Genomic DNA, 15,343 nt, shown 5'->3' on the forward strand with positions numbered 1-15,343 from the left:
CAGCAATACTAGTGAAGGCTGCATGGCCAAGAAAACATAGCTTTGCTAAGGCAGAGGCAGTAGTTCAGTGCTGAGAGCACTGAGTGCAGTTAGCCAGGAGAGGATTTTGAAATTTGTTCAAGAATTTATCCATTTATTTATTTATCTATCTACCCTGTTCAAACATTCATTCATTTGTTACTTTCCCCTTCCCTCAATTGAAAGCATTTTAAAATACCTTCAGTTCCAGCAGTGGAAACAAGGGATCAGACAACAGAAATTAAGAGCTAGGGGATGTGAGGCTCAAGAATTTTCCTAAGATTGGGATAAATATGGACCTAAGAAGAGAGAATCCATGGAAATAATAAAATGGAAGGACCACTGGGTTCAGTCAGGAGACTCCAATCTTAATGACTGCATGATCTTGGACAAGCAGTTTCCTCTCTCTAGGCCTCAGTTGTCTCATCTAGAAAAAGGGCAGATTAGACTGTATGATCTTGAAAGTCCTTTACAATGTTCGTTCTTTTTAGTTGATTAGGTTGTCTCTCTGGGGTTTCTGGCATTCCAGTCTCATTTACCATGTCATTCCTTTCAAGCAAATCCCATGGGAAATATTAACAAACAATAGTGAGCTTGGGGCTAAATTTATCAGGTCCTACAAGTTCTCTCCAGATCTCCAACCTCATAAAGACAGACAGTGTATGTCTTCTAAAAGGCCAAAAATGGTTGAAAGGAAGCCAATGCCTATGGATGGGGAAATCAAGTGGAGTGAGAGAATCCATAGGTGTGGGCTTCCTTTCAACCAACATTTTGGTCTTTTAGAAAACATGCCTGTCTTTTTTAAGACTGGAGATCTGGAGAGAGTATCTTGCAGGATTTGATTGGGATGTAATTTGAGGACTAGAATTCAGAAGCCTAAGATTAGCTTAGAAATTCCTAAGAACTGGAAAATAAGAATATAGCCTTCATAGCCTAGAAGAAGGTTATAAAATACAATACAAGGTACTGCTTTGTTATGAGAGATTTTCTTTACTGCTAGGTCCTAATTCATGTTTTTCATTACAGACTGAAACTGACAAAATGCCAAATCCCCATCCTCTGGCTTAAAAGAAGCTTCAGTTGTTTTCTTTGTTCTAAGAAACTGTGCAGTAAGTGCTGACTGGCAAGGCCTGTAACACTGCAAAGGTATATAAGGTATCCTTGGTCTCCATATTAATTACACCTTTCTCATATATAACTGACTGTCTCTCTAAAACACCAGAGGTTAGGTCTGAAAGCTAGAAAGATGAGTGTTCAAAGTGACTGACTTTTTGGGCAGCCTGTCACTTTTTCTATTTGATCATTTAGGGGTTCATTCCATCTTAATATGTCCTCCCCAGGGAGTTCACACCAGGGAATAATTGTATTCTCCTATTAGCTTATTTCTAGTGTGCCATGTCATAAATAACGATCCAGTGACTCCTTGTTGGATTCTTATTCTCAAGCATTAATTAATTCTGATGACTGTGAAACAGTATTATTTTCTTGTCAAGGTCAACATACTTTATTTTTGTTCTTTATGGACAGTTGAAAGACCACTGGATTTGGAGTTGGAGGATCTGGGTTCAAATCCCAGTTTTGACACTTGCTCCATCTATGTAACTCTTGACAAGTCATTTAAACCCTCTAGTATTCAATGTCCCCATCTATAAAATAAGAGTATGAGACCAAATGACCTCTATGTTTCCTTTTAGTTCTAAATCTAGGATCTAGTTATTCAAACTGATTTAATTACCCAGTATGAATTATTATGAGTGTCTCAGAGAAAAAGCAATCTGTTGTCTGGTCCATATGACTAAAATGAAATGGAAGTTTGTATGATTATCTGACAAATGGGGAGGGGGTAGCTAAATCCCTCTCTCCAAGATCTGGCCAAATTTACTTTGTAGTCTTTCCAAATCTCCTATTTGCTTTAGCCCAGTTTTGTTTATAGCATCACAGATACTGAGCTAGACGTGAGCTTGTAGTGATTTGCCCAAAGGTCACACAGACAGCAAGTGAAATGAAATGACTCCTGGGATCTGAACCCAGTACCTCAAACTTCAAATCTGGTTCCCTTTCCATTGTACCAGACTGATTTGCTACAGTGTCATTCTATTATCTATGAGAACATAAGAGAAACCATACACTAAGCTAGACCAATGCACTAATCCCAGTATCGTATCATGGAATCTTAGAATGTGATATTTGTAAGGGATCCTAGTGATTTTCTACTCAATACCCTCATATAATAGATGAAAAGAGTAAGGTTTGGGGATGGAGAGGGACTTGCTTAGGGTCATATAGCTAGTTCATGGCAGAAAATAGACAAGACCAGTTTTACTGACTCCCAGGCTCAGGATCACACATTATACTCTCTCTCACAGTGGAATTATGTGGCATTTTGTAGATTGCTCCATAATAGCTACAATTTATATGGTGCTTTGAGGTTTACAAAGTGCTTTGCTAATAACAATTCATGGGGTAGCTGGTGCAAGTTTGATTTGGTGCAAATCTGATTTAACAGATAAGGAAACCAAGGCTCAGTACTTAAGTGACTTACTTGGTCACATAGCTACTAAGGGTTGGGGTTAGGATTTTAATGCAAGTATCTTGGTTCTGAGCCCAGAACTCTCTTCTACCCACAGTATTTGCTCTCCTTGAAACTGACCTCTAAGAGGTAGAGGTATACTCTAAAACCACGTTTATGCCTTTAACACATCATTATGATCAATCATTCACTATTTTATCAAAATCTTTCTTGACTCTATATTTTCAGCTTATGCTACCTCTCGTGGGAGTGGGTGTAATGAGCTCCTAAATTTCTTACCCAGAATGTAAAGTAAAATGATCCTTCCTTTTATATCTGTTCTAACCTTCATCCTTCCTTCATGGCATACACTCCAGTTCTGGCATTTTGGTTCTGGGGAGGGGGAAGAGGATTGTACACACAAATGTATCTTTTCAGCCTTTCTCTTCTGACTTGAAGAGCCATAATCTTTTCAGATTGTCCTCATATGGCCCCTCTTCTCCATGCCTCTTGACATCTGGAATGCCTCCAGCTTTCTTGAGGTGAGGTCACTAGGACTGTGCTCATTATTCCAGTTGTTGACACACATGAATAAGTCACTCCAGGATTAGTGAGCTACTTAACTTTAACACTATCTTGATGTGAATCCGATTGTTCAGGGCATTAATATTCTAGAAAAGGTAACTTACAAAATAATGGTAGCTAATATTTCTATCCAGAGCCTTGAGGCTTACATCACCCTCGGTACCCAATATCTCATTAAACTTTATAATAATCTGGTGAGTTAAGGAACTATAGGTTTCATTAGCCCTGTTTTATAGATGAGGAAACTGAAACTCAGAAAGGCTGTGTCTTAGAGGTAGGATTCAAACTAAGGACTCTTCTGACTCCAATACTGCTACACTTTTGATAATACTACTGTGCCTGTCAAAATCATACTGTTTGGGTAGCTAGATGGTGCAATGAATAGAGTACCAGCCCTGGAGTCAGGAGGACCTGAGTTCAAATCCAGCCTCAGACACTTATCACTTACTAGATGTATGACCTTGGGCAAGTCACTTAATCCCAATTGCCCTGCCCTCTCCCCTCCAAAAAGACAAAAAAAAATCATACTGTAGTATCCTTGGAAAATAAATTAACCACAGAAGAGAATAACTTACACTCAAGATAATACTTTACTCTTTGGGTTACTACAGGGTTAGGCTCATTAATGTTATTCAGGTGGTAGGTAGGTCATATAGTACAGGGCTTCTTAAATTTTTCCACTCACAACCCTTTCAATGCTTCTTAAACTGTGGGTCACAACCCCATATGGGGTCATAGTAGATAGAGCACTGGACTTGGAGACAGAAAGATTTGCGTTCAAGTCCTGTCTAAGATAATTATAAGCTGTGCGGACCTAGGCTAATCACTAAATCTCTCTCAGCCTCAGTTTCCTCATACTCAAAATGAAGATAATAAAAGCACCTCTCTCACAAAGTTATTAAGAGTATCAATCCCATTATCAAATGAGATAACATGAAATTACTTGTAAACATTATGGAGCAACATTATGCTAGCTATTATGATTATAATTCTTCCTAACCTGACTCAAGTTGAAAAGAAATTCGATTTAGTATATCGATTAAAAATATTCAAGATGGGAATTACATGTTTGGCATGGCTTAGCATAGTGTGAAGCACATAGTGTAAAAAGACCCAAGTCTGATGACTAATTCAAGTACTGAATCTGACACTATCAATGGAATCATGGCCAAAGTCAGAGAAACAAAAAAATGTCTGAACTAGGAGGGATCCTGGGAGGTCATTTAGGTCAACCTCCTCATTTTATAGATGAGAGAACTAAGGCTGAAAGTTGCCCAATTTCCCATGAATGATAAGTGACAGTGTTGGGGTTCAAAGCAAGAATTTCAGAATCAGAATAGAGCACCGGCCCCTATGGTCAGTAGGACCTGAGTTCAAATCCGAACTCAGACACTTAACACTTACTATTTGTGTGACCTTGGGCAAATCACTTAACCCCAATTGCGCCTTGTGTTCTTCCTCCCTCCAAAAAAAAAAAAAGAATTTCAGAATATAATTTTAAAGTCAGAAGGGACTTAAGAGACTATCTATTACAACTCATACCCCCAAAGGAATCCCTAACCTAAGATACCTGATAGGTAGCTAAACGGCCTCTGCCAGAAGGCCTTCAAGGAGAGGGCACCCACTATCTCCTGAAATAACCCATCCCTCTTATCAACAGCTCTAATCAGAAAGAAGTTAGCTGCTTTGCAACTTCGACCTACTGCTCCTGATTCCATCCCCTGTGGCCAAAAGCACAAGTATAATTCATCTTCCACATGACAGGCCTTCAAATATTTGAGGCCAACTATGGGTACTCCCTGATTCTTTCGAACTTCCTCTGGCATCTCTTCTCCTCATTTCCTCCCACTTATCCTCATATGACAAAGACTCAAGATCCTTCAGCATCCTGGTTGTCCTTGCTGTGCATAGCTCCAGTTTATCAACGTCCTTTCTTGCCCGTGCCACTGTGCACTGAACCCCATAAACCGTTTGTGGTCAAGGAAAGAGCACTTGGGATTCATTACTTATTCCTTTAAGCCAGTGGTTGTCAAAGGGTGTGCTATAGAATATCAATGTACTGTGACTTCTGCTGGGTGTGCTGCAAACTTTCAGATGTGATTGCAGACAAAAGAAAATTGGTACATAACTGTTTGAAATCAATTTTACTCATTCAGCATATATAAGTAGAACAATCAAAAAATAAACAAAGTTTGCCTATTAAATGTACACACTAACATAGTAACAGGTCAGACCTTGAACTCCCAAAGCACTTAATAAAAATGGCTCCTCTTATTGAAAGGCCTAAGTGTATGGCTGAGTCTCCCAACTCTCCTAAAGTGATGGCACTTTAAACATTTGGTTACAGCATGACTCATGAAGTTGTGGCAAAGAATGGTGTTCTGGGAGTAAAAAAAAATCAGAGAACCATTATATAGGTTATTCCTCTCTCTCACTTTTTTTTTTTTTCAGAGGGGGAAGGCAGGGCAATTAGGGTTAAGTGACTTGCCCAGGGTCACACAGCTAGTTTTGTGTTAAGTGTCTGAGGCTGGATTTGAACTCAGGTCCTCCTGACTCCAGGGCCAGTGCTCTATTCACTGCACCACCTAGCCACCCCAAGTTATGCCTCTCTTAATTAGCTTAATAATGATGAAGCTTAATAAGCTTCATTAGCTTATTTGGCTGTCATACTACACAGCTAATACATACTGCAGGCAACAAAAAGCACCAGCCTTTAAAAGCAAACTACTACCTAGCAATGCCTCCCCTCCTCACTTTGGCCATTTTGCCGTCTTTTTTTTTTTGTCTCTTTAATCTTTATTTTTAGGACTACTTATTAAATAAACTGGGGTAAATTTACACAATTACATACTAAATCAGTTGTTTTCATGAGCAGTAATCATATATGAGTGAAAGAGAAAGACAGAGAGAGGGAGAAAGAAAGAGGAAGAGAGGAAGTACTCTATTTTTCTAATGTAAGCCAGTACCTATTTTGTACTTGTGAAGTTGATTTTTTTTTCAAGTCCCAAGTATAAGACTTTTTACATTTATCCCTACTGAATTTCACATGTGAACTTTATTGGACCTCGTTTTCTTTACCTATAAAATGAAAATAAAAATACTTATACTACCAAACCAACAGGTTGGTTATAAATAACACACTGCATAAACTGTAAAGTACTATATAAATGTCCATTATTAATAATATGTATGCCTCCAATGTAAAAACCTCAAAAGTACCACAAAGTAAGAAACTTTAAGAAATGTTGAATTTTCAAGTTGGTCATTACAAGCTACACCACTAACGCTTTCATATTAATCACAAAAGCACCATATGCTCTGTAGATCTGACCCAGACTAATACACTGCTTATACTTATATAGCAATAAACATAGATGCTGATGAACTACACCTGTGCTATGGTCTTAACATACCTGGGCCCCACCCCCATGTCAATTCAATTTTCAGAAGAATTAAATTTTTGAAAGGGAGCTAAAGTCTAGAAATGGGGGAAAACCCTCTTGCAAATTAATAAGCTAATAAATATGACTTAGACTCCTAGGTTAGTAAATTATTTTGCCAAATAACTATTTTCCCAAAATAATTTTTAAAGAATTCATCAAGGAAGAGTAATGTCAAATTAAACTATCTTTTTTTGTTCATTGGGTTATGAGACTTGATAGATTGGGGAATAATGCAGCCCAAGAATTTTTAATTTGGGGTTCAAGGACCCTTTGGGTCAGTGACAGACTGCAGATGAGTCCATAAATTTGGGGATGTTCACTAACCTCTAGTAGAAATTTATTACTCAATTGTTATGTTTAATTAGACATTATTGTGAGGAGAGGTCAACAGGTTTTACCACATTGCCAAAGGAAAAAAAAATAATTAAGAATTTCAATGCAGACAAAGTATATAGGAAGGTTAATAAAGGCACTTGACAAAGTCTCACATGGGACTACTTATCCATACATAAGGATTCCTGCAGGCCACATATTGGCTTTGTTTTTTAAATGCAGTCATGTTTTTATTTTATTGTATTTTTATTTATTGTTAAATATTTTTCAATTAAATTTCAGTCTGGTTCAGGCTGTACTCAGGAGTGTTGTGGGCGATGTGTTTGGCACCTCTGAGCTCGATCACAGTAGAGTGGGAAAGATTCATAAGTGGGTGAATGACAATATTCAGAGACTACTGGCATACAAACTGCCAGAGGGCTTAGTCCTCAAACTTACCCTGGTTTTTTTCATTAGTGCCTTGGATCAAGGTGTGCATATGAAGCTGCTAGATTTATACATGCCTAAATCTAAAGGTGTTAGATTTGTAGGCAAAGGACCTGGATTCAAATCTTGAATCTAGCACTCACCGTGTGCTCTTGGGCAAGTCAATTAACCTCTCTGGGCCTCTCTTTCCCCATTTATGAAAGTATAGGTTTGGACTAGCTGGTGTCCACTGTCCCTCCCTTACATGCTAAGATGATTAATTATTAATATTTTTTTATAATTATTAAGGTAAAATTTAATAGGGATAAAGGTTCTGGACATGTGCAAGATGGGGGACACCTAACTTAACTGTGCATGTGAAAAATACATAATGGTTTTTGCTAACTGTAAGCTCAACAATGTGGTGTGCCTGCTACAAAAGTCTTAGGGTCTTAGGTTACAGTAACAGCACCACCCTTCTCAATTTAGGTTGTGCCACACCTGGAGTTCTGCATTTAGTTTTGTGACTAAGAGCAAGTGACAGCTTAAGCCTCAGGCTCCTTATCTGTAAAGTGGGGACAATAATACTTCCTGGCCACCAGCTTCAAACCATGCTGCCTGGCATCCGGCCATCGTTCCCATCTCCTCCCCAGAAATCCTGGAACCACTCTGGCTTCTGACATGTGACCTTTCTTTCATCTTATCTTGCCGGGAATCAGACTTACAGCCTGATATTCTGGCCATCATCTCCAAGCCATGCTGACATGTGGCTATCTCCTCTGCCACTCTTGTTAGCTCTTCTTTATGCGTTCTCTTTCCCCATGAGAATGCAAACTCCATATAGCCAGGTTCTTGCATACTTTCTGGGATTTGTATCTCCAGCACCTGGCACACTGGGATTGATAAATGTCTTTGTGTTTATAGTAACCATCTCATAGGGTTTTTGTGAGATTCAAATAATAAAATGCACAATTTGTGTATGTGTGTGCAAAATTTAACGCACTGTAAATAAAATTTAGTAGAAGCAGTAGTAGTGGCAATAGCAAAACACAATGAGTATTGCATTTTAAAAGGGACTGCCACACAGAGACAGATAACCAGTAGGATGAGAGATCTAGAAACCATGGTGTTTGTGGCACAATTTGATGAAACTGGGGATGGTTGGCCTAGAAAAAAGAAAACTTATGAGGAACATTAGTACACTGTCCTCTTAGCATACTTTAGAAATCACCATATATGCCTGAGAAGAAATAAAAACATTTCATCAAATTTATTATTCAACCATATGGAGCAGCTTTTCCCCCAATAAACTAGTTAATTAGTGCTTACTGAGGCAGCCAAAATGCTGTGTTCCTCCCCTTCCTCTTTTCCTGGCCTCTTAGCCCTGTATTCATGAAAATTTCTCCTACACGGGCAGGCGGTTCCTGTGGATGCCTCAAAGACAGCTGCCAATGGTCTAGGAAATAGAAAAAAACTCAGACAGAAAACCATTCCAAATAAAAAGTATTTGAGTGTATGGCAGGAGTCCTTGAGATAGAACACTTCTTTGGGAAGGTATCTGGAGGGCAGAATTTACAGGTAAAATTTACACCTTATGAGCAAAATAAACCAGTGCCGATAGAAGGGAAAGCTGCTCTGAGTCATTGAGCAGCTCTGAAAAGCACAAAGATTAAAAAAAAATTTTGTTATTCTGAACTTGACAAACATCATTGTGAACCTTTCCATACACAAAGAATAGAAGATTATATACAAAACTATGAATGTCTCTTACATACAGTTGTATTTTTTAAATTGCACAATAAATTCAACCCATGAGTTTCAAAGCTGCCTTGCGAGTCTGTGTCTCCCTCTGAAATTCCTTCTGTTCTTTTCTGTTCATTGTTTGTGAATGCTTCAGTGACAACCTTTTCTTAATTTTTTTTCTTCAGCGCTCTCACTACAGTCATCTCTTTATCATTCTACCTCCCAATGTCCCCAAAGTTCCTTGAGACAAACAGGCATAGTTAAAACAAAACAATGGTCAGGTCCAAAAAGGCATGTTTCTTTCCATACCCTGAGTCCATCACCTCTCTATTATGATGCTTTATCATCACTCTTTGGGAATCATTGTCAGTCATTTCATGGATCATAGTTCTTAGGTCTTTAAAAGCTGTTTTTTATAGTGATGCAGTCATCATATTAACTTGTTCCCGTGGTTCTGCTTATTTCACTATGCATTAGTTCATTAAAGTTTTCTCAGGTTTCTCTGAATCCATTCTTTTTCATTACTTAACATACTAGTAAATTGTCTAGCCACTCCCCAACTCTCTTTGTTCCTAGTTCTTTGCTACAATCCAAATAGTATGAATATTTTTGTACACATGAGTCCTTTCTCTCTTTATTTGCTCATTCTGGGGACATTAACCTTATAGTGGCATCACTGAGTCAAAGGATATGCATTATAAAATGACTTTTTGAGTATAATTCCTAATTTCTTTCCAAAAGGATAGACCAATTCACAGTTCCACCAACTATGTATTAGTGTCTTTGTCCTCTCATAGCCTCTCTAAAGTGAGTTTGGTATTATCATGCACTAAGTCCATGGATTCCCTCTTCCCATTGTGACCTGAAGACCCTAAGCCTGATGCACTGGCAATATCCTTAATTTATCCCTTCCCTGCACTTTTCTATTTTTTCTTATTTTGAACTCATCAGCCACTGCCTAAGTTGGGGGAGCAGGGTAGGTGTGAGGTGCTGCACCACAGCTGGAAGTAACAGCAGCTGCCCCAGATGGGGAGTGGGCCTTCCTGTGATACCCCATCTACCACCCTTCCCCTGTGATCCCAAGCTGTGGGTACCTCTTGTTAAGTTCTATCCCCCAGATCATTCCTAAACATTAAAGGCCCTGTTGCCTTCAAAACAGAATGGCTAGTCTAGTTCTTCCACAAAACTCTATTTAGGTGTCCCAAAGGACTATCACAATTGCAAACCTTCAGTACAAGCAGTGGGATACAATTCTGAGTGTGCTTTTTAGTTTTTCTCCTTCACCTCTTGGTATAAGGCTGCCAGTTAAACACTTCTTGATATTATGGTTCTTTCCTCTAGCATCTCTTTACCTTGCCCTTGTCCTAATTTGATTCTTAGAATGTTCAGTAGACTGAGAAACCAGAAAACTAAGTTGGTTAAGCACTGGGTAACATCAGTGTCAATAAGGCTTTAGGTGAAGGAAGTGTCATGCTTGGCTTCTGTGACAGCTGTCTTGGATGCTCTAGGTATTTCTATGTACTTCAGGGTTGAAGGCTGTTTTTAAGAGAGCTGAGGCTGTCAGAAGGCTGACCTTGAGATAAAGCATGGTGTATACATTAAAATGGTGGCTCCCTGAATAATATCTTAATATCTTCCCCAAAAAATAATTCAGCTTCCCAAAGTAACTTAAAATCATACCCTTGTTTGGGTACTAGGAAAATGTAGCAGTAGGTACCACACAATACCTTACATTTAGCCAAATGGAAATGAAGAATCTTCCTTTCATTTGAATCAATGAGGGGTAAAAAACACAATAAATTTAAATACACCCCCTCCCAATGGCCCAGCCTGCTACAAAAGTATGGAAATTATAAATTAATGCTGCCATGGCAACCTTCGCTGATTATATCAAAGAATTCACTGCAGCACATAAGTTCCCTCTGAAGGGGCTGTTAGAACAACACAGGAATTTATATCTCCTCTGCTACAATCCTGGCAATGAGAGGCAGAGGGTTAAAAGTGCCTCCAATCTGAATTTTCCTTATGGTGGTGGCTTTACTTCTGCTCAATAATTTGTAATTTGGGCATTCAATTACAATGTCATTTGAGTCTCACATTATTATGTGGCCAGTTGCATACAGATAGATAGCAGGCAAGGTTATGGGTTATGAACAGCCCAATGTGTCTTCTAAGAGTCAGACTTCATTTGGTTGTGGGGGGGGGGGGTGCATCACAAACATCAGCAAAAGTCACAGTAGCTACCAGCATTCTGTTTTCTGATTTCCCATTTGAACATTACAAAATTATACACAATCCCAGAGAAAACACCTGCCTATCATGAGTGGCATTGTGTCAGATGGAATTTTCATCACTGCAGAAGGCACACCTCAATAAATAGCCCTGGTTGATTATGTTTTAGCAATCACTATAAAGCAAGGAAGACGGCCCACCCTGGGAACTCTATTGCTTCCAGTTAAAACTATGTCTTCTCTGTATAGTATATCTCCTCCCACCCCATCCCCCCTCCTGTCAACAACAAAGAATGCAACAAAAGAACTCCTAAAGCACCCACAGTTTAGGAAAGAATGGTGCTAACAAATGAGTGTGAATCTGTCCCTGGTCTCTAATTTCCTTTTTCATACAATTTCTCAGTGGCTTTCCCCCCTTTTTTTCTTTTCTGTAAAAGGTAAGCAATTTATCAGCAAATGGTGAAAATAAAAGATGACTTTGGTGGTGGGTTAAAGTCAGAATATTCAGACGCTAAAACTAGCATTATTTATTCATACATTATGCCCACGTGGGTCAGTTTCTCTTTACTTTGTTCAGTGGCTCTACTTTACCCTTCCCATAGTCCCAGCTGGAGATCTCACAAATGACCACCTAATAGTCAGCTCTAGTCTTTGCCAAAACTGTGAAGCAGAGAAAAGTGTGCCAGGTGTTCTCTGTCACCTTTATGTTCTCTTTCTGTCCGTCCTTAAATCAAATTAATCACCAAACCAAGATCAAACCAATGTCCCCAGGACTCATTAAGCTTCACCACGTCTCTCTTCTAGTAAGCAGTTGCCATCCATCCTCTTCCCATCACAACATCTTGGACAAAATCTGAGATATAATGTAAAAGACTGAGAAGTCTCAATGTATTAGCTCTCTTAGGGCTGTCTGAATTTTAATAGAAGATAAGAAACATCTACGTACTCCATAGAAACTATGTAAATGCTAGTTATAGTGGCAAAGAGGTCTTAAGAGTCTGGAAGACCAAAATCCAAATCCTGCCTCAGGCACCAACTAGCTTGGTGGCTTTGACTTAACCTCTCTGTTTTAGTTGCCTAATTGAAAAGTGTGGATAGCAAGACGATTCTTACAGAGTTGTTGTGAGGATCAAATGAGAAAACATATGTTATAACCTAACAATTTGCCAACCTTAAAGCACTATGTAAATACCAGCTGTTATTATTACTAGGAACCCTTTGGTCAAAGGAAGAAATCATTCAAATTGTGGCATTTCAGGGATCAGGGCTGCAGGGGTGCCTTTGAGAAGGGAGGTAGGGTAGAGAAGGCCTTGCAATCATATCACAAAGCCAGCTGTATCCTTTTGTCTATGTACAAGGGTGTCTCTGCTATTATTCACGAAGCGGGATAAAAGATTGTAAAATACTTCCAAACTTAAGAAAATTGGCCCTATTTTCCTGGTTCTTTTTTCCTTTTCTTCTATTTTTTTTGTTGTTATTGCTGAGTTGTTCCAGTTGTGTCCAACTCTTTATGACCCCATTTGGGGCTTTCTTGGCAAAGATACAAGAGTGGTTTGCCATTTCCTTCTCCAGTTCATTTTACAGATGAGAAAATTGAGGCTAACAGGGTTAAGTGACTTGGCCAGGGTCACAATAGCTAGTAAATATCTGAAGCCACATCTGAACTCAGGAAGATAAGTCTTCCTGACTGCAGGCCCTGACTCTATCCACTGTACTGCCGAGCTGCCACCTCTTTCCAAATACAATGTATAATCCATGTACCTATCTATTTCAACAGACTTTAAATACTGACTTTCCTCCTATAATCCATGTTTTTCCCCCCAACTTCCTCAAAGCCATCCTTGCTTACTTTAACTTCTAACCAGCCTATATCCCCAGTTAACTCTATTTCTTCCAATTGGTTGCCACTTTCCATTCTGGGAAAGCTGTCTGGAGTTATGGAAAGAACATACTAATTAAATTTAGAAGCCTAGAGTTCAAATCCTATTTCAGAAACTAATAGCTGTGTGACCATAATCAAGAGACTTGCTATGGTATCCACCTCAGAAGAATAGGTTGGGGAAAGTACTTTATAAATCTTAAAGCATTATAAAGATATGAGGTGTTATAGGAAGTCAATGGGTCTGATGCTACTATCTGGGACACAATACTTATCAAGTGCGACTTTTTAATTGCCCCTAAGTCATTCCTTTAAATCCTTTGGAGAGTGTCAGTTCTTAAAGTGACTATTGCTTTTAACCTTTTGGAGTGACTATTGTTCTCAGTATCTGTGTGATATGAATGATAGAGCATGAGGAATGGATACTTACTTGACTGACAGTCCTTTCTCCCCTGCTCACTTAAAATCATAGGATTCTAGATCTAGAGCCAGAAGGGACCTTTGAGGGAATCTGGTCCAGCCCCTCATTTTACAGGTGAGGAAACTGAGGCCCAGAGAGGTTAAGAGAATTATCCAAGATTCAGTAAGTGGCACAGTCAGAATCTGAACTTGGGACTTTTGCCTCCAAATTTGTCTCTTTGGGTTTGGCATCTTTCCACTACACCAAAAGTCTTTCATTCCATTTTGGGCTGCAGGAGCCATTTTTCAAGCTTGTCTTGGCTATTCTGCACCTTATCCAAAACAGTGTATTTCAAGTAAGTAACTGATAGACTTTTTGTTCAGGAGCGACTAGGCACAGTGGATAGAGAGCTGGGTCTGGAGACAGGAAGATTCATCTTTGTGAATTCAAATGTGGCCTCAGACACTTACAAACTGTGTGACCTCAGGTAAGTCACTTAACTCTGTTTGCCTCAGTTTCCTCATTGTTGACATGAACTGGAGAAGGAAATGGCAAACCACTCCAGTATCTTTGCCAAGAAAACCCCAAATGGGATCAGAAAGAGTCAGACATGACTGAACAACAATAAACAACCACAACCACAACAATAGACTTTTGTTCATCTGCACGTGGCTGACATAATCATTAAAATTACAAGTGGACAGCTGTGTCACAAAAGGCAAGGGCCCTACCCAAATGGAACACTGTGAGTGATAATTATGCAGAATGGTACCTTTGTATCCCCCCCTCCCCACCTCTTTCAAAGACTTTTATTTCTTTCCATTCTTCCCCACTCTCCAGTCTCTTCTATTGAGCAAGTTTCAGTCCCATCCCTACAGTAGTTCTTGTCCTGTTAGTTGCATCCATTGTCAAAGTGGTAGCAGCTCCCACGGGGGCTGATCTATGATGCCAGAATGAAGCAATTGCTAACTGAGGTTTTCACTTCCATAATATTCCCTGCTTGACAGGTCTGCAGTTATACCACAATGGTGTGGAAACTACTCACAGCACATCTTTAACATTGAAAAAAAGTCTTTAGTTTGGTGGAAATCTGTCCAGCTCTGGATCTCTCCAGTTTGGGTACTCCCGTGTGTCACATACTTAACTTGAGCTACAGGATGTTGAATTCAACAAAGTAGTACTTTGTTCTGAACCATGATGGGCTGGCAATGTTGACAATGAATTATTATATTGACTTTGCTACAAGTCGTTCCTGGATTCCTCAGTATTTCCCATTCAGAAAGAACTATTAGTCTTGGGTTACTGTTCATTCAGGCATGCATTCATTCATTTAACAAATATTTGTTGAGAATATAGTGTGTTCGAGGCACAAAACTCCCAGTGATGATGGCTGTCTGGTAGGCAACCTCTTAGAGAATTTTGTTTGTTTTTGATTCAGAGCTATGATTTGATCAGTGTAATGAACTTCTGGTTTGGAAACTTCCCTCTCTAATGCAGATCACCAATTCTGCTCTAACTTGAGTCTTATTTGCTTGAGATACTGAGAGGTTAAAGTGACTTGTCTATGGTTACACAGCTGGTGTGTATAAGAGCCACAAGAAGATTGACATTCTATCCTCTACTCTATGCTGCCTCTCTTGGGATAGTTATGTGTTGACCACTTACATTGATACTTACATCTGGATTTTAACCTAAAAGACTCTAGAATCTTGAGGGTGACCATGGAATGGTCAAGGTATTCTAACCAGAGACCTTTACGTCCCAATAACTTTATCAATGAGCCTAGTCAATGACACT

The 15,343-nt window shown here is 39.2% G+C and overlaps 1 protein-coding gene across 5 annotated transcripts in view; it reads right to left on the reverse strand.

Annotated features, from left to right (window-relative positions):
- SPATS2L (spermatogenesis associated serine rich 2 like) overlaps window positions 1-15,343 on the reverse strand; it is a 254,703-nt gene that overhangs the window by 230,642 nt on the left and 8,718 nt on the right. For 2 of the 5 annotated variants that reach the window (XM_069070114.1, XM_069070113.1), the window contains one exon: window positions 8,623-8,749. The exons of the other annotated variants lie outside the window; for them this stretch is intronic. The gene's annotated coding sequence lies outside the window, so the exon portion shown is untranslated. The remainder of the gene's footprint in view (window positions 1-8,622; window positions 8,750-15,343) is intronic. 5 annotated transcript variants of the gene reach the window in all.

This window comes from Petaurus breviceps, unplaced genomic scaffold (genome assembly GCF_028583685.1).
Source record: "Petaurus breviceps papuanus isolate PSGF00001 unplaced genomic scaffold, PetGlider_PUasm1.0 90804, whole genome shotgun sequence".
NCBI lineage: Eukaryota > Metazoa > Chordata > Mammalia > Diprotodontia > Petauridae > Petaurus > Petaurus breviceps.